This window comes from Canis aureus, chromosome 37 (genome assembly GCF_053574225.1).
Source record: "Canis aureus isolate CA01 chromosome 37, VMU_Caureus_v.1.0, whole genome shotgun sequence".
NCBI lineage: Eukaryota > Metazoa > Chordata > Mammalia > Carnivora > Canidae > Canis > Canis aureus.
Window position 1 is genome coordinate 23,389,117 of NC_135647.1, and position 27,988 is coordinate 23,417,104.

The following is a 27,988-nucleotide window of genomic DNA, read 5'->3' on the forward strand; positions in this document are numbered from 1 at the left end:
TTTGAATCTAATGTCCTGGAACACGTTTGAGACCCGGTTCTTCTTAGATGTCATCAGGTGTTTGGGGCCCTACAAAAAACTCCGAGAACAATGAACTCTTCTCCCCTGCGGTGGTTTACTCAGATGCCAAGTACACAACCCGAGTACATGGAGTCTGATAGAAAAACAGAGAGAGCGCCTTACTGAAAATGCAGTTCCTCAGTTTCCCCGTGTCATCCTCAATGTTCGTCCATACCGTAGCACGCATCGCAACTGCATTGCTTTCTTTTTAAACAAGATCCCTGTGCTTCCCTGCCGTGAGGGATGCTCCCCGCAGGGGAAGTGTGCATGTGCATAGCTTGATGAACTGTGACCCGGGGAGGCTGGAGGCACTAAAGCTGTGTTTGAGGCAGAAATGAGTCACAGGGTGAGTCACCAAGCAGGAGGCTCGAGGGCGTAGGCTCCCGGCAGCCTCTGGCACCAGCTCAGCTCCAGCCTGACCTTGGGTACATAAAAATGACCAAATAATATGCCATTGTACGTGTATAACGCATTTTGTTTTTCCATTCATCTGTGGGATTTGGATTGTTGGGCTATTGTGGATAATCCTGCTGAAAGTACTGGTGCACAGGTGTCTGAATCTCTGTTTTCAAGGCTTTTAGATACATACCTAGGAGTGAAATTGCTGGCTCTTCCAGTAATTCTGTGTAGCTTCTTAAGGAACTGGCAATCTGTTCTCAACCGTCGGTCCTCCATTTCACATTCCCACCAGCTACGTGCAAGGGTTCTCATTTTTCCACATTCTCACCAACATTGCTTTTTTTTTTTTTAATTTTTTTATTTATCTATGATAGTCACACAGAGAGAGAGAGAGAGGCAGAGACACAGGCAGAGGGAGAAGCAGGCTCCATGCACTGGGAGCCCGACGTGGGATTCGATCCCGGGTCTCCAGGATCGCGCCCTGGGCCAAAGGCAGGCGCCAAACCGCTGCGCCACCCAGGGATCCCGCTTTTTTTTTTTTTTAAGATTTTATTTTATTTATTAATGAGAGACACAGAGAGAGACAGAGAATGGCAGAGACACAGGCAGAGGGAGAAGCAGGCTCAGGGAGCCCGACATGGGACTCGATCCCGGGTCTCCAGGATCATGCCCTGGGCTGAAGGCGGCGCTAAACCGTTGAGCCACCCGGGCTGCCCCTCACCAACATTTCTTATGTTCCTTTGAAAAATTATTATTATACCTAAAAAACTTATGTTGACCTTAAATGAAACAGTTATTTCTTTTAAAGATTTTATTTATTCATGAGAGGGAGACTGGCAGAGACACAGGCAGTGAGAGAAGCAGGCTCCATGCAGGGAGCCTAAGGTGGGACTCGATCCTGAGACTCCAGGATCAGGCCCTGGGCCCAAGGCAGGTGCTAAACCGCTGAGCCACCCACGGATCCCCCTGAAACAGTTATTTTAATGGCAAAAACAGGTTTATTTAGGAATAGCACAGAATTGCAATTTGGGACACGCAAACTATGGCAAAACCATAGGCAAGTCCAATAAATAAAGGAGAGGAATGTTATTTCATGAAGAGGAGGGAGAAAAGTGGGAGGGACTATTCTGAATGAAAGGTCATCGGAAGGGCACCTGGGTGGCTCAGTTGGTTAAGCTTCTGCCTTTGGCTCATGTCATGATCCCAGGGTCCCAGGGTCCTAAGGTCACGCTCCCTGCTCCATGGAGAGTTGGCTTTTTCCTCTCCTTCTGACGTTCTCCTTGCTTGTGTTCTCTCTCTCAAATAAATAAATAAAATCTTTAAAAAAGAAAGAAAGACAGACCACAGGAGAAGAACAAGAGTTCAGCATGATGACAATTTCTCGTTGGCTGAGTCGCAGGGACCATCGGCTTCTTATAGGAGATGCAATGCCCATCTTTTCCCTTTGGGAGCCTATAGTTGATGATGATTCTTTTGGGGTCTGTAGTGGGTAATTCTACCTTAATTGGCATCAACTGCTATTGTTACAGGACCCTGAGACCAGGTTCTTGAGTCTCAATGTCATAGAAATGAACATTGAATTGGAGAGAAAGAAAAGAAGTGGAGTTTATTAGAGATAGCCTGTGCACGAGGGAGCCGGCAAGAGGAACGGCACTCCCTACAGGGGTAGGGCGCCCAGCTTATACGGGCACTTTTGCGAGGGGTGAGGGGCTAGGGGTTGGGCAGGGCCCTTCAGACTCAGGCTCCTTCTCTTGTCGTTACTCTTCAGTGGTCACAAGACAATCACAGGATGCCTTTCTTCTTGGCTGGCTTTTTTTAGGGCACCTGAAAAACAGAAATACTTGTGCAGGCAGGTTTGAAATGGTTATTTCTGTGTCAGCTGTTACTTCTGTTTTTGCTTAAACAACCATTTCTCCCTGGTGACTTGTTCTCTCTCCTTTGTTCTCTTTCCAAGAAGGAAGTATTTGTCTCTAAGCATATGGAAACTTTGCACCCTTGCCTCCCACCAGTGACTTTCCAGGGATTAAGTCTCCCTTTTTCCCTATACTGCCTCTGTAGGGCTCCCCTTTCCGGCCTCAGGACTCATACTTTAATAGGATTTCCCTTTATTAATTTTCACACATCCTAATAGGTGTGAAATGGTATCTCCTTGTTTTGATTTGTATTTCCCTAATGGCTAATGAAGGGGAGCATTTTTTCATGTGCTCATTAGCCGTTTGTATGCCTTCTTTGTGGAAATGTCTCTGCATGTCCTTTACGCATTTTTTAATTGGGTCGTCCATTTTTTATTGAGTTGTAAGAGTTCTTGATATATTCTGTATATTATCAGGTAAAGAATTTGCAAGTATTTTCTCCCACTCTGTATATTGTCTTTCACTTTGAAGGGGTGAGCGTCCTAGTCCTCTGAAAGCAATTGACCAGATATCCTTTTTCTGAATTCCCTTTTATTGATATTTTACCTTGCTGCTGAGTTCTCAGGAAATAGATCCTGGATGTGGGAGGGAGGTACAATTTCTGTTTAATGAAAATACTGGTCATCCTGAATATTTTCAAGTTTCTTTGGATATTTCAGGTTAAGCAGATGTCATATATTTTCAGGGTGTTCTTTGTCTCTAACTGAAGATCATCCAAACTTGGGAATGTCATGAGGGAATCCAATGGCTTTTTCCTCAAACTTAACTGGAAGACATTGACCCCTTCCAGTTAGTTTCTTTGAGAAAAGAGCTATTACGTCCATCTCCTTATAAAACCCCTGGTTTCTAAGAAGTTTCTGTCCCTGTGGTACTCTGGAAATGGAAAGGTTTGTCAAAAAGTGTTTGTCAAGAGTGATCAATATTGATTCCTCAAATGTTGTGGGTAGGACTGTAATGGCAACATGGTATGAATTAACTTTTTGCATTAATGTTAAGTGGATGGCATCTAAACAAAATGGTAGAGACTAGATTCACATTTTGTTATTAAATAGTTCATGTTTTTCCCTTTTAAAATGTTTTTAAAAGATATTATTTATTTATTTGAAGAAAGAGAGAGCAGGGGGAGGGGCAGAGGGAGAGGGAGAAGCAGGCTCCCTGTATGTCGGGGCTCCATCCCAGGACCCTGAGAACATGACCTGAGTGTGGAAGGCAGATGCTTAACCAACTGAGCCACTCGGGTGTCCTCCACCCCAACCTTTCAAAGATTTTATTTATGAGACATTGTTATTAAATAGGTTTTTGATGTTAGCCATTCTTACTTTGAATAATTAATGACTCAAATATGAGAACACAAAGCTCTCATATCTTAACTTATTCTGAGGATTTAGCTGACAGCCAAACACTGGCAAATTCAGCATGCCTTTAGAGATCACTGCTGCATGTACTGGGGCCCAACCCAAACCTTGAACTTTGTATCACCACCCCAAATCAATCACAACGTTTTGACAATTGTATGAATAGAAGTATTAGGCTTTCACTGTACACACTGATGTATAATGGGTAAAGTTTTGATTAAAAAATGTAGGTAGGGATCCCTGGGTGGCGCAGCGGTTTGGCGCCTGCCTTTGGCCCAGGGCGCGATCCTGGAGACCCAGGATCGAATCCCACGTCAGGCTCCCGGTGCATGGAGCCTGCTTCTCCCTCTGCCTGTGTCTCTGCCTCTCTCTCTCTCTCACTGTGTGCCTATCATAAAAAAAAAAAAAAAAAAAATGTAGGTAAATGATAGGACACCTGGATGGCTCAGTCCATTAAGCATCTACCATCAGCTAAGGTCGTGATCTGGGTTGGAGCCCTGCATTGGGCTCCCTGCTGGGTGGGGAACCTGCTTCTCCCTCTCCCTCTGCTGCTCCCCCTGCTTGTGCACTCTCTTTCTCTCTCAAATCAATCAATCAATCAATCAATAGAAATACATAAATAAAAATAAAATCTTATTAAAAATTGTAGCTAGGGACGCCTGGGTGGCTCAGTGATTGAGCATCTGCCTTTGGCTAAGGGCGTGATCCTGGATTCGCAGGATCAAGTCCCACATCAGGCTCCTTGCATGGAGCCTGCTTCTCCTTCCTCTGCCTGTGTCTCTGCCTCTCTCTCTGTGTCTCGCATGAATAAATAAATAAATCTTTTTTAAAAATTGTAGCTAAACGGTACTTTAAAGTTTGCACCATGGGAATAGCAAATATCATTAAGCAAGAATTTTTTTTTAAGATTATTTACTTATTTGAGAGAGAGCTCAAACTTGTATATTTTCATCAGGTCCTTACCACCTCTCAATATAAGTGTTATGTTGTTGCAGTGTCTTAATTTACTTCCCTGCAGTAGACTTTCTCATTTCCTGGCTACTCCAAACATCATGGATAATTCAGTTTTCTAAATCATTGCTTTTCCTTGGCACATAATACTCCAAAAATTTAAATGTCTTTCTATTGTTTAGAGAATGATTTTTAAAAACTTTTTAGCATTCCACTCAATCTTTGCTTTGACTATTTCTCACCCAAGCTCTAAAATAAACTGCTTCTACTGCCCTTAAAAAACCTTTGTTCCAGGGATCCCTGGGTGGCACAGCGGTTTGGCCCCTGCCTTTGGCCCAGGGCGTGATCCTGGAGACCCGGGATCGAATCCCACATCGGGCTCCCAGTGCATGGGGCCTGCTTCTCCCTCTGCCTATGTCTCTGCCTCTCTCTCTCTCTCTCTCTCTCTGTGACTATCATAAATAAAAATAAAAAAATTAAAAAAAACCTTTGTTCCAGAAAGAATTATCTATTCATTCTCACTTCCATATCTACTTCCTTTTGGCTAAATGTGAAGTAAGAAAATGGTTAGAGCAAAGCTCTACCAATTATAAGCTGTGATGCTGCACTAGATTTAAAAAAAAATTTTTTTTAACTGCACTAGATTTTTTTTAAAAGATTTTATTTATTTATAGAGATACAGAGAGAGAGAGAGAGAGAGAGGCAGAGACACAGGCAGAGGGAGAAGCAGGCTCCATGCAGAGAGCCTGACTTGGGACTCGATCTAGGGTCTCCAGGATCATGCCCTGGGCCGCAGGCGACGCTAAACCACTGCGCCACTGGGGCTGCCCACTGCACTAGATTTTTAAAAGCTTTTTGAGCTTTCAGTTTTCTCAGCTGAAAAATGTACATGATAATAAAGCATGATAGCAGGTGATCTGGATGTTACGCTACAGAAATGGATAGGATATGGCCACTGTCCTGAAGATATTTACCCTCTAATTGGAAAAGAGGGTAAATTCATTTTGCCCTTAAGACAAAATGAATTTTAGGGTGAACTTCTTGATGGCAGGGTACATGTCTGATTACTCTAAATTGGTGGTTCTAACACTTTCCATAATTCTTTGTGCATACTCCACACCATTTATTTTCTTACAATGATAGAGAAATGTGAAATGGGGAATTTTTTATTAATTTTTTATTGATTGTAACATTATATTACCTTATGATATAGTTACCTGATATTTGTACACATGGTGAAATGGTCTCCATAACAAACCTAGGTAACATCTATCACAATAAACAGTTGCAAAAAAGTTTTTTTTTCTTGTAATGAGAACTTCTGAGATTCACTCAGCAACTTTCAAATGTGCAATATGATATTATTAACTATAGTGGCCATGCTTATGTATTACATTCCCATGATTTCTCTATTTTGTAACTGGAAGTTTGTACTTTTGACCCCCTTCACCCATTTGTCACATCCCCATCCTCTGCTTCTGGGAACCAACAATCTGTTCTCTGTACCTGAGCTTTTTTCCACCTTAGAGTCCACATAAAACTGAGATCATATGGCATATGTCTTTCTCTGACTGTCTCATTGCATTTAGTATAATTGCCCTTAAATTCCATCCATGTTGTCACCAATGGCAAGATTTTGGCGGAATAATACTCCATTTTATATATGAGACACACCTTCTTTACCCATTCATCTACTGATGAACACTTGGGATATTTCCATGTCTTGGCCATTGCGAATAATGCTGCAGTGAACGTGAAAGGTAGAAATAACTTTTCAGATAAGTATTTTTGTTTTCTTTGATTAAATACCCAGAAGTGGAATTGCTGGATCATATGGTAGTTCTATTTTTATTTTTTGAAGAACTTTCATATCGTTTTTCTTTTTTTTAAAATATTTTATTTATTTATTCATGAGAGATACAGAGAGAGAGAGAGAGAGGTAGAGACACAGGCAGAGGGAGAAGCAGGCTCCATGCAGGGAGCCCGATGTGGGACCCAATCCCAGGACTCCTGGATCACGCCCTGGGCTGAAAGCAGGCACTAAACCACTGAGCCACCCAGGATCCCCCCATATCGTTTTTCATAGCGGTTGTACTTATGTTCCCACCAACAGTACACAAAGATCCCCTTTTCTCCACATCCTTGTCCACAATTGTTATTTCTCATCTTTTTGATACCAGGCCTTCTAACAGGTGTGAGGCAATAATCTCACTGTGGTTTGGATTTGCATTTCCCTTATGATGAGTGATGAGCATATTTCCATGTAGCTTTTGACCATCTATTTGTCTTTTTTGGAAGAATGTCTATTCAGATCTTCTGCACATTTTAAAAATTGAATTGTTCATTTTGCTGTTGAGTTGTATGAATTCTTTTTATTTTTTATATATTAACTTATTAGCAGAGATATGATTTGCAAATATTTTCTCCGATTCAGTAGGTTGTCTTTTCATTTTGTTGATGGTTTCCTTTGCTGTGCAGAAGCTTTTGAGTTTTATGTAGTCCCATTTGTTTATTTTTTGCTTATGTTGCTTTTGCTTTTAGTGTCCGCTTCAAAAACTTATTGCAAAGGTTAAGTCAAGGGTCTTACCAGGAGTTTTATGGTTTTCTTCTAAGAATTTTATGGTTTCAGTCTTACATTCAAGTCTTTAATCCATTTTGAGTTAATTTTTGTGTATAATGTAAGGTAGTGGTCCAGATTCATTCTTTTGTGTGCGGCTGTCCAGTTCTCCCAACACCATTTATTGAAGAGACTGTTCTTTCCCAATGGTATATTCTTGTCTCCTTGTTGTAAATTAATTGACCATATATGCATGGATTTATTTCTAGGCTCTCTATTCTATTCTCTTGATCTGTGTAGTCTGTTTGTATGCCAATACCATACTTTTTGATTACTATAGCTTTGTAATATAATTTGAAATCAGGGAGCATGATGCCTCCAGCTTTGTTCTTCTTTCTCAAGATTACTTTAGCTATTCTGGGCTTTTCATAGTTCTATATTTACATTAAGATTTGTTTATTCCATTTCTCTGAAAAATGCCATTGGAATTTTGATAGGAATTGCATTGAATCTGTAGATTGCTTTGCATAGTATGGACATTTTAATAATATTCTTCCAATCTATGAGCACAGATTATCTTTACATTTATTTTTCTTTTTCAATTTCTTTCATCAATATCTTTTTTTTTTTTTTTAAAGATTTTATTTATTTATTCGTGAGAGACACACACACACAGAGTCAGAGATGCAGGCAGAGGGAGAAGCAGGCTCCGTGCAGGGAGCCCAACGTGGGACTTGATCCGGGTCTCCAGGATCACGCCCTGGGCTGGAGGCGGCGCTAAACCGCTGAGCCACCCAGGCTGCCCCACATCAGTATCTTTTATAGTTTTCAGTATAAGGTCTTTTACCTCCTTGTTTATATTTACTCCTAGGTATTTTATTCTTTTTGATGCAAGTATAAATGGGATTGTTTTCTTAATTTCTCTTTCTTATATTAGTGTACAGAAATGAGGCAGATTTTTGTATACTGATTTTGCACCCTGCAACTTTACTGAATTTGTTTATTCCAACAGTTTTTTGCTGGAGTCTTTAGGATTTTCTATATGTAATATCATGCCACCTGCAAATAGTGACAATTTTACTTCTTTCCCGGTTTGGGTGCCTTTTATTTCTTTTGCTTGCCTAATTGTTCTAGCTAGGACTTCTAATACTATGTTGAATAAACACAGTGAGAGTGGGCATCCTGTTGAGAGGTTTTGCTTTACTGATCCGATCTCTTTACTTGTTATGTATCTGTTGAGATTTCCTGTTTTCTTCAGTCAGTTTATTTTTTTTAAAGATTTTATTTATTTATTCATAAGAGAGAGAGAGAGAGAAAGAGAGAGAGACAGGCAGGGAGAGAAGCAGGCTCCACGCAGGGAGCCCGATGTGGGATCGATCCCGGGACTCTGGGATCACACTCTGAGCCGAAGGCAGGCCCTAAACCGCAGAGCCACCCAGGGATCCCCATCTTCAGTCAGTTTATTGTAATTTGTGAGCCTCTAGGAATTGTCCTATTTAGGTTATTACATTTGTTGGCATACAAGTGTTCATAGTATTCTCTTGTCATTATTTTTACTTCTATAAGATCAATAGTAATGTTACCACTTTCATTCTGTTTTTCTATTTTTTATTTTTATGTATCTCTGCTCTAGTCTTTATTATCTCCTTCTGCTAACTTTGTGGTTTAGTTTCATTTTCTAATTGTTCAAGGTGTAAAGTTAAGGTTTTGATTTCAGATCTCTCTTCTTTTTTAATGTAGGCACTTACACCAAGAAGTTTCTGAGTGCTGCCTTTACTGCATCCCATAACTTTTGGTATGTTGTTTGTCTCATTCATCTCTAAGTATTTTCTAATTTTGTGTGATTTCTTCTCTGATCCATTGGCTATTTAAAAGTGTGTGGTTCAATTTCATTTTTTTTAAGACTTTATTTATTCATGAGAGACACACAGAGAGAGGCAGAGACACAGGCAGAGGGAGAAGCAGGCTCATTGCGGGGAGCCCGATGCGGGACTCGATCCCAGGACCCCAGGATCACGACCTAAGCCAAAGGCAGGCATTCAACCGCTGAGCCACCTAAATGCCCTCTGTGTAGATGTTCTATCTTTTTTTTTTTTTTTTATGATAGTCACACAGAGAGAGAGAGAGAGAGAGAGAGGCAGAGACACAGGCAGAGGGAGAATCAGGCTCCATGCACTGGGAGCCTGACGTGGGATTCGATCCCGGGTCTCCAGGATCGCGCCCTGGGCCAAAGGCAGGCACTAAAACGCTGCGCCACCCAGGGATCCCAGATGTTCTATCTTTATTGAAAGTGGAGTATTAAAGTCTCTATTAATGCACAATAGCTTACTTCTCCTTTAAGTTGTCATTTTTGGCCTCTTATACTTTGAGGGTCTGTTCTTAGGTGTGTAAATGTTTTAAATTGTTATATCTTCTTGCTGTACTGAGACTTTTACCAATATATAATGTCTTTCTTTGTCCCGTTACAGTTCTTGACTTACAGCCTATTTGTCTCATGTTAGTATAGCCACCACAAATCTCTGTGGATTACATTTTCCAGGAATATCTTTCTCTATCCTTTCACTTTCAACCTATTTGCATATTTGGTTATAGGTTGAATTTCTTATAGATAGAATATAGTTGGATCATGTTTTACTAACCTAATCTGCCAATCTCTGCCTTTTATTAGAGACTTTAATCCATTAACATTCAAAGTAATTACTGATAAGGAAAGATTTACTTCTGCCATTTGGCTGTTTACTATGTCTTTTGTCCCTCATTTCCTCCACTATTGTCTTCTTTGGCATTTAGTTGATTTTTTAAAATGAATTATTTTGATTCCCATCTCACTTCCTTTTGTGTGTATTTTTTAGATATTTTGTTGTTACCATGGGGATTACATTTAATATCATAATTTATAACAATCTAGTTTGAATTGATACTAACTTAATTTCAATAGTTAAACTCTTCTCTATACAGCTCTGTTCCTTCCCTTATATTATTGTCACAAATTATATCCCGATATATTTTGTGCCTAATAACAGATTTCTATTTTATACATTTGTCTTTTAAGCATTTGAAAAGAAAAAGTGTAATCACAAAACAAAAATACAACAATGCTGGCTTTTATATTTCCCACGTATTTACCTTTACAGGAGATCCCTCTTCATATGGCTTTGAATTGCTGTCTGATGTCATTTTGTTAGCATTTGTAGTATGGCAAGTCTAGTGGTAACAAAGGCCCTCAGACTGTGTTTATCTGGGAGTGTCTTAATTTTTCTTTCAGATTCAAAGAACAGTCTTGCTGAATATAGAATTCTTTTTTTTTAAGATTTTATTATTTTTTTAAAGATTTTATTTATTCATGAGAGACACACACAGAGAGAGCAGAGACACAGGCAGAGGAGAAGCAGGCTCCATGCAGGAAGCCCGACGCGGGACTTGATCCCAGGACCCGGGGGTTCAGTCCTGAGCCAAAGCAGATGCTCAACCGCTGAGCCACCCAGGTGTCCCTGAATATAGAATTCTTGACTGAGTTCTCCTTTCAGCACTTTAAATATGTCATCCCACTGTCTTTGGGCCTCTATCATCTCTGATGAGAAACTCCTTGTTAATCTTAGGGAAGCTCCTTGGTATGTAAAGAGTTGCATCTCTTTTTCTTACCTTAAGAATCTGTGTCTTATAACCAATTGATAATGTGTCTCAGTGTGGATCTCTTTGAGTCCCTCCTTGGAGTTCATTGAGCTTCTTGTATTTATAGATTTATGCACCATGATACAACGTGTCATTTAAAAAAAAACCAAAATTACTGGTTTTCTCATAAATAAATCTTAAAATGATGCACTCTAGAGATATTAGCATATCTATATAGCAAGAGAGAATGACAAATTTTATTTTTATGTCTTAAAATGTTTTGTGTTAATGTGACTTTTATTTATATTTATCTTTTAACATTTTGGGAATAGTCTGTTCAATTTAATGCTTTATAATTCTTGAAGTACCATTGTCATGTACATTTCCTATGCATTGAGCAGTGAAAAACATCTTTACCGAGGCCTAATTTCTCAGCTATATCAATAATATATAGTTGAAGGTATGCTATTGAAGTTTCTCAAGAATATATCCAATAGTTTATAAATTACCATTGTAAAATTAAATCCTCTTTTTCTGCTATTAATGGAAAAACTAGTGAAATCCAAATTATGGTCTGGACTTTAGTAAATAGTAAAGTGCTGACATCTTAGTTTTACCTTTGCAACTTTTTTGTGAATCAAAATAAAAATTATATTAAAAATAATTATTATATCTAAATATTTACATGTACTAACATCCTTGCTTTTAAAAAATGTCATGAGCTAGAAGAGTACATTTCATTCATACATAAAACAAACTATAAGAAGATATTCTTCATAATACTAAGATCTTCAAAAAAAAAGGTATTTTGCTAATTTCTTTTAAAACCCTTGCTACACAATTGCTTATCAGCTATTACTCTAATTTGAGAGTTGTTTTTTCCTAGATTTATCTGATAAAATGAAATATCAAATCTGACATGAACAGCATATGAATTAGTACAAGGAAATCTGTTTTCTGAATCAAATCTTGGTTCTGTAATACAGGATTAAAGAATGGTGTTGTACCCTACCACCAAAGGCAGAAAATCATGATGTTTTATCACATCTTTATGAGACATTTTGACAATAGAGGCAAAAAGTATTATGATATATTATGATAGAATATCTCATATTAAGTATCAATGGGAGGAAATCTTATGTTTTTGTTTTCTAGTAAATTCAAAGTTTTTGACTCTTGGATATCATTGTGAACTCAAAAGAGAAGTAGACAGCACAGGAACTGACAACATGGAAACCAAAGCAGAATAAAGGAAGACACACACTATCTCAAAGCCTGACAATTAGATCTTAAACATATTTAAAAAATAAAAGTAAAGGTTGACTCTAGAAGTTTCAGATTGGTAAGATTCATTCATTCATTCAAAAAGCGTTTACTGGCCACCTTTCCTGTGTCCGTCACTAGCTGGAGCCTGGAGGACTCAATTCTGAGCAAAAACAGACCCTGGTGCCTCGGTTCCCTGGTCCCCTCCTGTCATGCAGTTTGCAAACTAACAGGGCAATGGGCTTGAACAGGAGCTAATATAAAGAAAAATTGCAAAACAAATTATGTGTGTACTTTTAATTTATGTCAGGATTTTTATTTTATTTGTTTTTAAAGATTTATTTGAGAGGGAGCTAGCACATGCACTTGAGCATGTGAGTGGGGAGAGAGGCAGAGGGAGAGACACTCTAGTGGACTCCCCTCTGAGTGGGGAGCTGGACTTGGGTCTTAATCTAACAACCTATAAGATCATGACCTGAGCTGAAATCCCAACCGCCTGAGCCACCCAAGTGCCCCAATTTATGTCAGGGCTTTTAAATAAAGAAACTTTATGTAGGGAATTATTTGCTGATATTACATATTCTCCTTCAGTGCAAATATATATAACGAGCCTATTTCACAGACTTTGGGAACCTCCTTTGTTTCCAGGGAAAACAATTTCAGAGTAGTGACAGACGGGGGTCTCAGTTTCTCTTAGAGATTTTTTTTTGATAGTATGGTTCCCTTTATTGACAGTGTGATTCCATTTTTGTAATAACATTATATAACTGTAGGTATTTCCACACAAACATATTTTAATACATACAAGGGCATCTAGGAGAGAAAGGAGAGGGACATTTATTTTTTTAACTCTACTTTTCTGGATTGCTTGATTTCATTACAGGGACAAATATTGCTTTTGCAACGTTATGAAAGTAAGCTGTATGTAGAACAGCCTGGACTGAGCTTGGAGTGGAAAAGGAGAGGCTCTCATTTGCAGAATTAAACTAGGATGAAAACATTCTGTTGGGGGAGGGTAGACTGAGCTCATGATGAGGCCTTCACATCCACATCCCTACTAATAGAAAAAAAAATTTTTTTAAACATAAATAAATCTTTAGTCCCATAGAAAACAAGAGGATCCTTGGTGGATCAGAAAACAACAACAACAACTCTTAGTAAGGATTAAAAAATAAAAACCTGGGATTAGCAAAGAAGTACACGGCTGAGCAAAAACTCTCACAGGGTCATCTGGTTTTAAAAAGTAGGAACAGCTCTAAGAAAAGGTTCAGGCCTGCCCTGTACCCTGGGGGATACAGGGATATAGGCACAGCACCCTGGTCTTCAGGCAGCTCACCGCAGGGGATATTAGGGACCCTAGGGGATTCCTGGGTGGCTCAGGGTTTAGCGCCTGCCTTTGGCCCATGGTGTCATCCTGGGGTCCCAGGATCAAGTCCCACATCAAGCTTCCTGCATGGAGCCTGCTTCTTCCTCTGCCTGTGTCTCTGCCTCTCTCTCTTGGTGTCTCTCATGAATAAATAAATAAAATCTTAAAAAAAAAAAAAAAAAAAGAAGGTATTAGGGACCCCAGCAGGAACAATCAGGAAGATCAACTCTTGAATGATAGTGCTACTTGCTCAGCCATGTGAAGAGCAAAACTTCACAAAACTTACTTGGATAACTTTACGCATAATACACCCAAGTAAGTGACCAGCAAGACGAATCTAGTATTTTAAGAATTTGCATAGGATAATGAAAATTCTACTTTTGGGTTGAAGTTAAATTATTATACCTTGTGATGTTTTGGAAAGTGCTGTAAAAATGGGTCTCAAGTGTAGGTAAGATCTCAAATATTAAAAGTTGGAGGAATCCCTGGGTGGCGCAGCGGCTTGGCGCCTGCCTTTGGCCCAGGGCGCGATCCTGGAGACCCGGATCGAATCCCACGTCGGGCTCCCGGTGCATGGAGCCTGCTTCTCCCACTGCCTATGTCTCTGCCTCTCTCTCTCTATCAAAAATAAATTAAAAAATTAAAAAAAAAAAGTTAGAGGGGAAACAGGAAGCTGAGCCTCAGGACTGCCATGAACAGACTGGGGCGGGGGGTGGCAGGAGGACTTGGGGAGAATCCGATGGCCTAATGCGCTGTCTACTGAGAAAAGGACTTAAACAGAACAAACACCTTTATTTGGGGTCTCGGGATTGCAGTTTGGGGAGCACAGACTCTGCAGTAATCAGAGTGTGTTGTTCCTGTGGGAAAGCAAGGTTTTTTTTTTTTGTTTTTTTTTAATGAGAAAAGAAGGCACCATGAGATGATTTAGGGGAAAAAAACTTAATTTGGTGCTAATTTTGATGACTAATCGAGTATTTTATTGGCGCTATCAAACGAACCACACCTGGTATGCGTAAGTTTTGGGTGTTCATTCACTTGTATTAACCCTGTAGGCTTTTCTGAGCAAGTGCGTGTAAGGCCCCGAGCGCTTCCAGCGCCGCCCGGTCCACTCGGAGCGTCGGGCTCTTCCTCTCCCCGGGGCTTCCAGGCTCCCTCCTCCGGCCGACGCCCCGCGAGCCCGGCGCCCTGACGGGTCAGCCCCGGGCGCTAGAGGGCGCCCGCGCCTCTCCCACCGATCACCCCCGGCGGCAACCGGGCTGGCCCTGCGGGGTCGCAAGCCCGGGAAGGGAATCCCGAGGGCGCCGCGGAGGAAACGAGCGGGCTCCTGGGCGGCCACGAGTCCCCGGGGGCCCAGCCCCGCCTGACACCACCCCGGGGCCCAGCGGGGCCTGATACCCCCCCGGGGGCCCAGCCCCGCCTGACACCCCCACAGGGGGGGCCCCGCCCCGCCTGACCAGCCCCGCCTCGGGGGTCCAGCCCCGCCTGACAACCCCTCCCCCAGCCCAGTCCCGCCTGACAACCCCCCCGGGGGCCCAGCCCGGCCTGACACCCCCTCGGGGGCCCAGCGGGGCCTGACCACCCCTCCCCCGGGCCCCAGCCCCGCCTGACTACCCCTCCCCCAGCCCCACCCGCGCATCCCCCTCCCCCCGCGTCCCCTCCCCCTATCCCCCGCCGCCCCCCGCCCAGCCCAGTCCCCCCTCCGAGGCCCCGGCTCCTCCGGGCGCGGCGCGGTGGGGGCGCGGGGAGCCCTCCAGGCACGGGGCGCGGCGCGGGGGCGGGGGCGGCGGGGCGCCTCGGGCGAGGCGGGTGCTGGGGGGCGCGGAGGTCGCCCTTACAGCCGCGGCCTGGGGGGGGGGGCACCGCGGCTCGTGGGCCGGGTGGGAAGGGCGGGGCTCGGAGCCCGGGAGCCGCTGGGCCCCGCTCTGCCCCGGGGGGGACGCGCCCCCCCGCCCCCTCCCCCTCCCCCTCCCCCTCCCCCTCCTTCCGGGGCGTCGTGACCCGCCTCGGCCCCGCCGCTCTCCGGGTCACCCGGCGCCAGCCTCGCCTTCCCTGCAGCCCTCGGGCCGGGCGGGACCGCCCCGGACGCTGGGTGCCGCGCCCCGCCCTCCGCGCCCCGCCCCGCGCCCCGCCCCCTGCGCCCCGCCCCGCGCTCCCGGGGCCCGCAGCGGGGGCTCCGGCCTGTGGCTCAGCTTCGGGGCCGCCGCGGGGAGCCGCCGTCCGCGCCCCTCCGGTCCGGGCCCTGCCGCCTCCGAGCCCTCCCTCCGCTTTGCTGTGAACGACGCCCGCCCCGGACCCTCCCGGCGCCGCGGCTCGGCCTCTTCCCTCCGCGTGGGCCTCCCGGGGTCGCCTGCCCCGCCCCCCGCCTCTCCCCAGCCCTCGGGGGACCCCCGCGCTTCCCCGACCGAAGCAAAGCCCCTCCCTTCCCCAAGGTCCTTTGTCTTCCGGGCTCCCCCTCCCGCCTCGCTCGCTGTCCTGGCCCTGCCCCGCGGGTGCAAGTCTCCAGCGGAGTCCCCGGGCCTCGCCCACCCGCCCGGCCACCCAGGGCCCGGCCCACCTTCTCCCTGACCTGCTCGTCCTTGTGTTAGGAAGAAAAGCGCGGGCGCAGCCTGCTGTTGCTCAGGCCAGGCGCGTCCCCAGAGCAGAGCCTCATCCCTGACCTAACTGCAGTTTCCACCTTCTCCAGAAGCGTCCTAACGGCTGGGTCAGGAATTTTCTGATGAGTGTCAGTGAGTCTGTCACATGGCCCCCTCCATCCCCCCAAAAGAATAGGAGTTAATCTGATTTAAAAAAAAAAAAAAAAAAAGAAACAAAAAACCCTGCTCTTCTGCCTCAGGAAAAGAGACTTGGCCTGGAACAATCTTTTTATTTGCTTCTAACTCTCTTGCCCCACCGTCCTTCCTATAAAAACTTTCCATTTTGTCTAATTCCACAGAGCATCATCCCTCTACCTGCTAGACGGGACACTGCCTGAGTCAGGAATCATTTTGTTTTTATAAAGGTTTTATTTATTTATTCATGAGAGACACAGAGAGAGAGAGAGGCAGAGACACAGGCAGAGGGAGAAGCAGGCTCCAGGCAGATGTGGGACTTGACCCCAGGACCCCAGGATTACACCCCCAGCTGAAGGCAGGCACTAAACCACTGAGCCACCCAGGCGTCCCAGGAATCATTTAATAAAGCCAATTAGAGTAAACTTGAGGAGTTTAGTTTACTCAGTTCAATTTTGTTTTGTTTTGTTTTTTTAATACTTCCGTCCCCTCCACCCCCACGGCCCCTGCGCTCATCAGGGTCTTTCAAGGATTGCAGCTCTGACTCTTCAGTCTTGGCTCCCTCCCATCCCGCTTGTCCACATTCCTGCAGCGCAGTCTTCCCAGGACAGAGCTCCGCTTATGGGTCCCACAGCTCAGAATTCTTCAGAGACTCTGCAGCCTCTAAAATAAAATAGAAATTTATTGGCGTGACCTGTAAAGCCCTTCGTGGGTGTCTAGTCTGGGCTGCCTCATCGTTGATGCTGCTGCAGTGGTTAGAGGTTTCCTCCAACGTGCGGACTCCTGCAAGTTTCCCTGCCTCCTAGCTTGGAACACTGTCCCCTGCTCAGCTCAGCCTGAGTCTGCGGATCCCTGCCCAACTGTGACTGAGTGTGGGACGCCTTTCTTGATTCCTTAATTTGTTAGAGTGGCTCACAGAACCCAAGGAAACACATTCACCCGTTTACTGAAAGATGAAGGATATAGATGAACAGATACAGGGGCGCCTGGTAGCTCGGTCGGTTAAGCATCTGCCTTCAGCTCAGGTCAAGATCTCAGGATCCTAGGATTGATCCCTGGGATCCGCCCTTGGTGGAGCTCCCTGCTCAGCAGGGGGTCTGCTGCTTCCTCTCTGTGCCCCCTCCTCTCTCAAATAAATAAATAAATAAATAGAATCTTTTTTTTTTTTTTTAAGATACATAGGACAAAGTCTGGGAGGGTCCCGGTGCAGGATCTTCTGTCCTTCTGGAGTTGGGGGTGGGGTGCACCACCCTCTACCAATGTGGTAGCTCCCCAAACCCCATCCTGCCTGGATTTTTGCAGAGGCTTCATAATGTAGGCATGATCAGTCATTAATTCCACTTTCAGCCATTCTCCCTTCTTAAGAGGATGGGGAATGGGGCTGAAAATTCTGAGTTTCCAATCATGGCTTGGTCTTTCCAGCAACGGGCTCTCATCCAGGAGCCGTTCACAACCCCACCTCCAAGAGCCTCATCAGAGAGAGACACTATTACTACCCAGGAGGTTACATGGATTTCAGGAGCCCTATGTCAGTAGCTGAAGTTAACGACCAACAATTAGAACAAAAGATGTTCCTAGTGTTCTTATCACTTAGGAAATTACAAAGGTTTTAGGAGGTTCCTTGTCCAGAGCAGGGGACAGACCAATATACATGGTTTTCTGTTATCTCACAGTATCTATTTGATATCTCGAGGTCAGGGACCTTGTCTTCTGTCATCATACTGCCAGTGTAGCGTAGCTCCTGGCCTATAGTGGGTGCTCAATAAAAGTTTGTGGAGTGAATGAAATAACTAGTCATACCACCAGTTAGGACATGGCGTCCCAGGTAGGACATCACTCACCATTTCATGAATGCAGGTAGTTCATGTAATAAAGCTATTAAGGCTGATGAGCAAACATCAGGTTGTCCAGGAATACCATTGCAAATGATCCAAAAGACTTTGCTCATCATATTACTTCGATAACTCATAGGATAAGAACTCCCCACAGTCCTTGTGAGGACCTTATTATATTGCCTTTGGAACCTGAGGGCCCCGGGAGAAAGTTGTATGTGGCACAACAGTGATGGGGTGATAGAGCTCCTCCCTCAGCCCTTGATGTTTTGTTCCTGGGGCTCAACAGATAGTTAGTTGTCCTTCCTAATGGGGAACTGAGGTTCTCTACCTCCCGGACGGGCATCTAGAAAGTGGTGGAACTGCCTGCCTTTGTTTAAAAAGAATGAAAATGTTCTGACCGCCTTTCACCAAGTAGGAGTAATGAAAATGCGTATCTCATGTCCCTTTTCGCTTTCATTCTGTGATACCCAAACCTGCATTTTGAAATTAAACCTCATGCCCTTTGTGCAAAATCTATTGCATCATCATGGGAATCCCACTCCTCCAGCACTAAACCCTTCTGAGTTTCCAAGGTAATGCAAGTCCTAGTTTCAGCCTCTGTCTCCCAAAGCACGCCCTGTGATAGGTGACAGGGTCTGGAGGGGGATTTTTACACCTTGGCACCAGCCACAGGCTGGCTGAAATTACACTCATAACGGTTGAGCCCTGCTTTCAATGGTTTTTGTTTGTTTGCTTGCTTTTTAAAGTTTTTTAGGAGCTTCGTTAGTACAGGGCCCCCGTCAGGACTGCCCTGACCAAGCACACTAAATCCCTTTAACGTTTGAGGAAACCGGTTCCTTGGGCTTCTCACGCAAATCCATCCAGCTGCCTTCAGCGATGACCTGGACCCCAGGCGAGGCAGCTCAGAGCCAGGGGGACCCTATCCCAGGACAGAGGGTTCCCATTCACCTTTCTCTTCATTTGCATTCTGAAATGGATCACCCAGGTGATTCCAGACCATATAAGAAGACAAGCTCATCTTGTGAGGAAAAAAGTAAGAGAGAGGAGGAGAGAGAGGAACCTCTAGTCAGTTATTTGGCTATTTTTTTTTCTTTCTTTTTTATTTAGCTATTTCTTAAAATCATATGATCACGAATATTAAACAGATCTCCGGGGTAATAAGATTCTCTTGATATAACTCAGATTTTATTTTATTTATTTTATTATTTTTGTTTTTTATTTTATTTTATTTTATTTATTTATGATAGGCACACAGTGAGAGAGAGAGAGAGAGAGAGGCAGAGACATAGGCAGAGGGAGAAGCAGGCTCCATGCACCGGGAGCCCGATGTGGGATTCGATCCCGGGTCTCCAGGATCGCGCCCTGGGCCAAAGGCAGGCGCTAAACCGCTGCGCCACCCAGGGATCCCTAACTCAGATTTTAAATAAGAGAGCATGATTTCAAAAGAAATATGTGAAAAATAAAATGAATGAAATAAAATAACTGAAACATGGATTCTGGAAAACACCTCTGGACTTCAGGTAGATCCATTCACACGGTAGATGAACCAGCTCTGAGCCCCTACCTCTGGGCCCTTCCTATGGCGCCTCTTCCTAGGGACACCTTGTCTTTCGGGTGCTAGGTTAACATGTCGGGGCTGGAAAGTGCAAATGTCACCTGAGCCCTTGGATTAAAGACGGCCTAAAATAACAAAGAATAATGTCAAGATAGACATAAGCAGCGTGGCTTTGCTTCACCACCGTACTCTTGAGAAAGCAATCATTTCTTCATTTCACGTTTTCCTTTAAACCAGACAACTTCTTAGTATTTTCCCTGCTGTTTCTGACTGTGATGATTCAGAAGGCAGATGGCATGCTCACCTCTGCTCAGTCCTTGAAACACGTCCTTCCAGTTGACCTCCAGCTCCAGCCCTCTTAGTCCTCACCTTGAAGTTTCTTCAAAGAGTATCTGAAGACAGCGGTCTCCACCTGTCTCTGCATCTTGAGTCCCACTCACTGTGGTGGTTGTCCTGCCTTCACGAAGGTAACTGTTGACCTGGGAATGAGACTTCATTTGAAGTGTCCTCTCCCCGCTTCCTCCAACATGAGCTGCTAATCCCATTGACCTCACTCTCTCATGCCCAGTTGCTTCTGCTCTTCTAAATCCTCTTTGCCCTATGCTTTTATCCCCTAGCAATCTTTTAAAGTGTTGGTTGCTATTGCCTCGGCTTCTGTCATCAGACAGGTGCCTTCGTGATGGACAAGCTTGTCTGGGCCGATACATCCCTCTGCTGGCTTCTAGCCCCTGTATCCCATAGCTTTGCCTGTATTTCTACCTAATGTGTCACCTAAGTGTGTCGCAAGCACTATAAAGCCCTTTAGACTCAAACTAATTCTTTAATTGACCCCTGAGCCTATCCTCCTCCCCTCATATTCTCTCTTTCTGTTAATTATATCATCTTGTATCTGATTTTCTGAGTTAGAATGCTAAAAATCATCTGGAACTCCATTCTTTTCCTTGTCCCTTCCCCATAAATCCACTTGGGCATTATATCCTATGGTTTCTGCTTCCTGATTAGCTCCCTGCATCACCATCATCACTGTTGCCAACTACTTAGGCTTAGGCCCAAATGGCCTGTGCTCTGGGCCCCTAAAACCGACTCCTAACTGACCCTGGCTGCCACTTTCTTCTGCATCCAAACTATCCTAAAAGCTGATGCTAGGATCAGAAAGGGAAACGGAGGGAGGGACAGAGGAAGGGAGAATAGGGAAAGGACTGACTGACTGAATGAATCAATGAATCATGTTATTCCTTTAGTTAAAAATCCTATAATGGTTCCCCATTGCCTGGCCAGTAAATCCCAAACTCCTTAGATTGGCGTAAGGACCCTTTTCAGGCCAGCCCTACCTTGCCTATTTGACTCTACTTCTCCTCAGTGTGAGACACCACATTCACATAACTCTTATTACATATGTTGCTATAATGGTTCTATTTTATTATTAGTTGTTAATATCTTGCTGTGCCTTATTTGTAAACTATACCGTATGGTAGGTATGTACCTATAGGAAAAGACAGAGTATACCTGGGGTTTGGGATGAGGCAGTTTCAGGCATCCACTGGGAGCTTTGAAACAGATCCCCCCACTGCTGAATACTGCAAACACAGTCTCCCTTGGCATCCAGCTCAACTGCTGAAAAAAAGGATCATGTTTTATTCAGTTTTATGTCTCAATTTCTTTGAAACCTGATACTATCCACTGAAAGAAACCAACCTCAAAGTAGGTTAGTAAATGCTTTATTCATTGTCTTACTGAGGACGATAGTCCAGGAGGCAGTCTTTCAGATTGCTCCGCTGCTCTGAAGCTTGTTCGCTGCAAGGAGAAGGGGCACCTGCTAGCAATCGGTGCTCCAAGTGCTTGTGCATCACAAATATAATTTGTTAGGGTTGTAAAAAGTAAGGCTTACTGATTTACACATAGATCTGAGAAAGACCCTAAACACAGTATATTTCTGTTATATCTGATTGTTTAAAAATGTTGCTTGCCTGCGTCTGCTGAACAGGTTTCCAGTTCTTCCTGGTTTTGATTCCTCCTTGAGTCAGTTCCAGGAGGTCGTAACCTCCTGTAATCAGTCACCTCCTACAGCTTTAATGTACAATACAATCCTCAGTATAATAAATGCTTAATATGTGAAGTTTGGGGCTTTTCAGCTCTTCTATCTAGTGGGGCATTGAGAGTCTGAGTTTGCTGGGGGAGGATTTACAAAATACAAGCACCTGAATGTGAAAAGTAGCTTGTTCTTAAAAAAGAAAAAGTCACATTTTCTCATTTTTAAAAACAGTATGATAGAAAACTGTGAGGTAGCACGAGAGAACATTGCCTCGTTGCATCTCTCTGTCCTTTTACCCTTTTAATTGTGGAAGTGGAAGAGGCAAACCCACGGTGGATTTTCCCAAGAATTACAGCAAAGGCAAAGAACATGAATGCTGGGTCTATTTTGAAGGACCACGGAGTTACCTCAGTTGCAGGACTATGATCACATTTTAGGGAAGGAATGCCAGCAGGATAAGGAATCTTCTCTAGCACGTGCTCCCTATGAGTCTGGAAAGAAAGCTGGGGGATGGTCACCCCAAAAATGTTCCAGGGTTGGTGTCCAAACTTCTGCTAAGGTATTTGAGGAAAGACGGCAGGTAGTTTTGTTTTTTTTTTTTGTTTTTTTGTTTTTAAGGCAGGTAGGTTTTTTGCCTCAGTCCCAGAATGCACTGGGAGGAGGCCGAGCTCTTTGAGTACAGGTGCAGGGAGAGTGGAGGGAGCAGTGCCGGCCAGCACTCACAAGCCCGATTGTACAGGGTTCAGAGTCTTGGGTACTCCCCCAATTCTCCTTAAACAGAAAACGCAGAGAAGCTGGCATCTACCTCTCAGCTCTGTAGCTATTATTCCAGAAGCTTTTCTGGGGTAGAAAAAAATCAAGACCTCAGTTTTCCAAGTGTTTTTCCCCTGGGAAAGAGGGTCACCACCTCCCAGTGGAAGGGAGTGTGCAACCTTTGTTCACCCACTGCCTGCAGACTCCTTGGATCTCTGCTTCTCACGTTTTGCCCACTTGGGGCGAAGTTTTATTTTATACTTTTAAGTTTTTCTTTTAGTTCCAGTTAGTTAATATACAGTGCTGTTAGTTCCAGGTGTACAATATAGTGATTCAACAATTTGTACATCACCTGGTGCTCATCACAAGTGTCCTCCGTAATCCCCATTGTCTATTTCATCCATCGCCCACCCACCTCCGGTGACCAGCAGTTCTCTAGACCTAAGAGTCTGTTTCTTGGTTTCTCTCTCTTTTGTGCTTTGCTAGTGTGTTTTCTTAAATTCCATAAATGAGTAAATTCATATGGTATTTGTTGTTCTCGGACTTATTTTTGCTCAGCATCACATTCTCTAGTTCTGTCCGTGTCTTTGCAAATGGCAAGATTTCATTCTTTTTTATGGCTGGGTAACATTCCATTGTGCATCTATTACCACATCTTCTTTAATGGAGGGACATTTGGGCTGTTTCCGTATGTTGACCATCGTAAATAATGGTGCTATAAACACAGGAGTGCATGTATCCCTTTGAATTAGTGTTTTTATATTCGCTGGGTAAATACCTAGTCGTGCAATTGCTGGGTCATAGGGTCGCTCTATTCTTAACTTTTTAAGGAACCTCCATACTGTTTCCCACAGTGGCTGCACTAGTTCGCATTCCCACCAACAGTGCAAGAGAGTTCCTTTTTCTCCACATCCTCTCCAACCCCGGTTGTTTCTTATCATTGATTTTAGCCATTCTGAAGGGGTACGGTGATATCTCATTGCAGTTTTGATTTCAGTGTGTTATTTTATCAGCCTCTTTGATGACCTTTCATGGGCAGAAACAGAATTAGGTTTTGTTCTTAGCAGGTATCAGCCTTCCAGCAACACTCTCCATGTTCATGGCCTCTGTTCTCTTCTGCTAACCTGGTCTTTCAGAAGTGACCTATGACCTGAACATGTTTGTCAAGTGAATCTCTAGGAGAGGCTGCTACAATTTGTTTGACAGAACATTAGATATGAAGAACTATTAAGTATTGTGACGTTGTTCACAGGCCACTGCCATGTCATTTGAATTACTTTTATGTTGTTCATAGGAAACATTGCAGTCCTTACTATCTGTAAGGAAAACCAAACAGATATTAGTTGCCTGGGAAGTTATTTTACATTCTTTACGAGAGGGCTGAGGTTCTAGTTCTGGGCCAGTGTCATAGTTTTGCACTACAGATGTGTGGTAATATCCATGGAATTTAATTGGGTTTGCTAAGCAATTGACCTAATCAGGGATGGTCCGATCCATTAGCGTTCTTTTATTTATTTGAGAGAGAGAAAGAGATAGCAAGAGAGAACATGAGCAAGGATGGGGGAGAGGGAGAAGCAGACTCCCTGCTGAGTAGGGAGCCCAACATGGGGCTCCATACCAGGACCCTGAGATCATGACCTGAGCTGAAGGCAGATGCTTAAGCAACTGAGCCACCCAGGTGCACCCAAGGCATTAGGCTGCGGTGGTGGCAGCTGCTGCTTCTGCTTCTTCTTCTGCTTCTGCTTCTTCTTCTCCATTTAACTCACCTAAGGCCCCATATGACTATCTAGACACTTAGTGTTGCTTGGCTTATTTATGGTAACTTGGTTTTTAAAACGTATGCCTAAATCAATACAAATCCATCTCTACCACTGAGATCAAGGTAAGCATTTCTACTCATAATGAAGCAAATGGTAAATGCTCTACAGTTTTATGGAAGTTGTTTCCACACAACACAACAATCTCATATATTCTATGAGAATATACATAGAGAACAACAGGACTACATGACATAAGTGTCATGGTAACACGTTCCCAGTTATGAGAGGTGTTTCCTTTCTTCTCCTTTTGTATTAGGGTTGAAGTATCAGCAGAAGAGAAGACACTTATTCAGGGCGATGGTTTAGTTACTGTTCTTTGATCTGGTCACAGGTGAGTTACTGTGCTGTACTCTAATGTCAAAATCAACTTGTGTTAAATGAGCTGGACACAGGTTGCCACGTGCTTTTTGAATAGGTTTTTGTCAATCTACTATTTCCAACATTTAAAAGGGGGATTATTTTAAAAAATAAAACAGCAAAAATATTTACCTGTAATAATTCCAAATTCATAAGTAAAATAAGCTGTGTTTAGTATCATAATCAAGATTCTTGGTTAAATGTTTATTTCCAACTTACTGATCGTAAGTTCAGACTGCTTTATAAACACCTAAAAGATTCCATTTACTTCTATTTCACATGGACAACCAAAGTCCTTTGAAACTGAAATTGAATACATCCCACATCCAGGGAAGTTTGGGGAAATAAAATGCCGTGCTATTGCCAAGAGTCAGAGCCATTTGCTTTCAGTCAGGGTTAACAGAGACCAATTAGACTGGGATTGGAAAGAAAAAGACATTCTCTGGAGTCAAACCTTTTTTTTTATTTTAAAGATTTTATTGATTTATCCATGAGAGACACAGAGAGAGGCAGAGACAAAGGGAGAAGGAGATGCAGGACTCAATCCCAGGACCCTGGGATCACGCCCTGAGCCAAAGGTAGATGCTCAACCACTGAGCCACCCAGGCACACATGGAGTCATATCTTTTTGTTGACATCATTGCTGTATTTGAAGTGAATTTTCTAAACATTAGACACTGGTGAATCAATGAGTACTGCTGAGGGACAAAAGTGTGTGTGGCCTTCAGCACATGGACTGGGGTACTCTTGCCTTCTACTCTTCCCTGCTCTCTCTTCCTCCAGCCATCACCTGGGATTGAAATGAAACTATGCAAATACTGGAAGAAAACATCGGTGAACTGTATAAGCTAGAGAAAGCCTTTCTAACTCTGAAAAATCTAGAAGCAGTAAAGGAAAAATCATTAAATTTGACTATGTTAAAAAAAAAAAAAAGCATGCAGAAACTACCAGAAGCAAAATCAGTAAAGAGATGAGAAGCGAAAAAAAATAAAAAAATAAAAAAAAAAAAAGAGATGAGAAGCGAGAAGAAAATATTTGCAACTTATGTTACAGAGGACTAATGCTACTATATAAAGAGCACTTAAGAACCAAGAAGAAAAAGATGAAACAATTTTAAAAATGAACAGAAGTCATAAACATAAACATAAACAGTTCAGAGGAAGAAACTGAAAAGAGGTAATGCTTTTTTTTCTTTTTTTTAAGAGAGAGAGAGCAGGAGCATGCATGTGCACTCGAGTGAGGGTTCGGGAGCAGAGGGAGAGGGGGAGAGAATCTTTAGCCCCATACAGAGCTCCATCTCATACCCCTGAGATCATGATGCTTAACCAGCTGAGGCACCCAGGCGCCCCAAGGCAATGCTTTTAAACATATGAAAAGATGTTCAGCCTCACTCATAATAAAGCAAATGGTAATTAAAACTACGTGAGAGGGGATCCTTGGGTGGCTCAGCGGTTTGGCACCTGCCTTTGGCCCAGGGCGTGATCCTGGAGTCCCGGGATCGAGTCCCACATCAGGCTCCCAGCATGGAGCCTGCTTCTCCCTCTGCCTGTGTCTCTGCTTCTCTTTCTCTCTCTGATATACATAAATAAAATCTTTAAAAATAAATAAATAAAAAAATAAAACTACATGAGATAACATTTCTCCCCTATCAGATTGGTAAAAATCCAAAGATGTCCAAGTATCCCTGTTAGTAGGGCTGTGAAGAAGCCCTCAGATATAGCTGATGAGAGGACAAAATGATACAATCTCTATGGAAATGAATTGACGAAAACTAACAAAAATATGTGTATTTGTCCTTTGACCTTACAATCCCATTTCTAGGCATCTAGAGATCTGGATTAATAGATATTTCTTCATTAATACAAAACAGTATTTCCACTATCTTGCTACTGGAAGTGTGGTCTGACGAACAGCAGCCTTAGCTACCTGGGAGCTTGTTAGAAGTGCTGTATCTCAGGACCTACTGAATCAGAATCTGCATTCAATACCCTAGATCGTTTACATGTGCGTTAAAGTTTGAGAAACACAGCACTAGGTTATTCGTGGCATTATTTACAGTGACATAAGATTGGAAACAACCCAAATGGCCATTAGTGGCACACGATGGAATATGATATAGCCATGAAAAGGAATAAGGATGGTCTCTGCAGCAAATACAGAGATCTCCAAAGTTTACTGTTAAGGCAAAAAAGCAAGTTGCCGACTATTGATCGATAAAAGACGGATGGATGGGTAGCTAGTAGAACAGCACCCTTTTGATAAGCGCACACAAGTACATGTTTGCAAAACGGTAAGCTGGAAAGATCAACCTGAAGCTATGAAAACTGGGTTGAAAAGGATTGGAGAGGATAAGGGTAGAGTGATACCTGTGGGTACTCCTTTATGTTTCGCTGCTCCAAAGATAAAACAGTCACAACTGGGAGAGGGATGATGGGGTTTGCTACCCGCATGTGGTGGAGAGAGAGGTCAGGGATGCTGTTGACCGCTCTACAGTGTCAGAGCACAACCCAGAATTATTCAGCTCAGATGTTAATAGTGTCCATGTTGAGAACCCTGGCCTAGGGTAAGAATGGAGGAAGCACAGAACAGTCTGAGGTTTCCAAAATTGAATTCATTTTTATTAAAAAAAATTTTTTTAAAGATTTTATTTATTAGAGAGAGCGAGAGAGCACAAGTAGGCAGAGGGCAGGGAGAGGGAGAAGCCTGCCCCCTGAGCGGAGGCCCCCCGGCCAGGGGACCAGCACCCAGCAGAAGGCAGACACTCAACCGTCTGGGCCACCCAGGCACCCCTGAACTCATTGTTAAAAGGTGACTCGCACTTCCCCCTCCTCCAGTCACCTGAGCCCTGTCCCCGCTCCAAGATGGCAAACGTGGATCTCCTGTGCTGTGCGGTTCACGGTCAGTGCCCTGGAGTTTAATGCCACGTGGCTCAGCAGGCTGCAGAGTCTGGACGGAGTTTGCTCACTTAAAATCTCTGCCCCGGGGGCCCGGGCGGCTCTGCGGGTTAGAGGCCCACTCTGGATCCTCACTCGTGACCATGAGTCACGACCGCAGGGTTCCGACCCAGAGCCCGGCCCTGCTGGGCACCTGGGGCGGGGCAGGGAGGCGGCAAGTTCTCTCCCACCCCCAAAAAACCCCCCCAAATTTCTGTCCTGCACTGTACAGCTGTGGCCCCGTACCAGGGGCTGGCACTTCTCTGGCGGCTGGGACAGGGTCCCCGGTCTCCACGGAGCCGCGGCAAGGGCTGGCTGGCCGCAGGCCTCGGGAGGGTCACGCCCTCCTGATTCACCTCCCTGGGGGCCCGCGGGCAAGGCCAGCCAGCCCCGCCCAGAACCCGCGGCCCCACGGCGGGCAAAGTGCGCTGGCGACGCCTCCCGCACGCACCTGGCCCC

The 27,988-nt window shown here is 44.0% G+C and overlaps 3 long non-coding RNA genes across 7 annotated transcripts; 1 reads left to right on the top strand and 2 right to left on the bottom strand.

Moving 5' to 3' along the window:
- The first annotated feature begins 253 nt into the window (after positions 1-253).
- Positions 254-12,178, top strand: LOC144306341 (uncharacterized). Of its 2 annotated transcripts, XR_013373412.1 has the most exons (4): positions 254-485; positions 8,976-9,030; positions 10,566-10,846; positions 12,003-12,178. It is a non-coding gene; the product is annotated as an uncharacterized LOC144306341 (long non-coding RNA). The 2 variants fall into 2 exon arrangements; XR_013373411.1 differs by lacking the exon at positions 12,003-12,178 and having other exon boundaries at positions 255-485; positions 10,566-11,511.
- Positions 2,045-16,171, bottom strand: LOC144306342 (uncharacterized). Its single transcript, XR_013373413.1, has 2 exons — positions 16,043-16,171; positions 2,045-2,283 (listed from the first exon to the last, which is right to left on the bottom strand). It is a non-coding gene; the product is annotated as an uncharacterized LOC144306342 (long non-coding RNA).
- A 293-nt stretch (positions 16,172-16,464) lies between these two features.
- LOC144306340 (uncharacterized) lies at positions 16,465-27,988 on the bottom strand. Of its 4 annotated transcripts, XR_013373408.1 has the most exons (6): positions 27,435-27,988; positions 26,963-27,154; positions 21,330-21,428; positions 21,141-21,248; positions 19,939-20,113; positions 19,340-19,759 (listed from the first exon to the last, which is right to left on the bottom strand). It is a non-coding gene; the product is annotated as an uncharacterized LOC144306340 (long non-coding RNA). The 4 variants fall into 4 exon arrangements; XR_013373407.1 differs by lacking the exons at positions 19,340-19,759; positions 21,330-21,428 and adding an exon at positions 16,465-16,907; XR_013373409.1 differs by lacking the exon at positions 21,330-21,428 and having other exon boundaries at positions 21,141-21,245.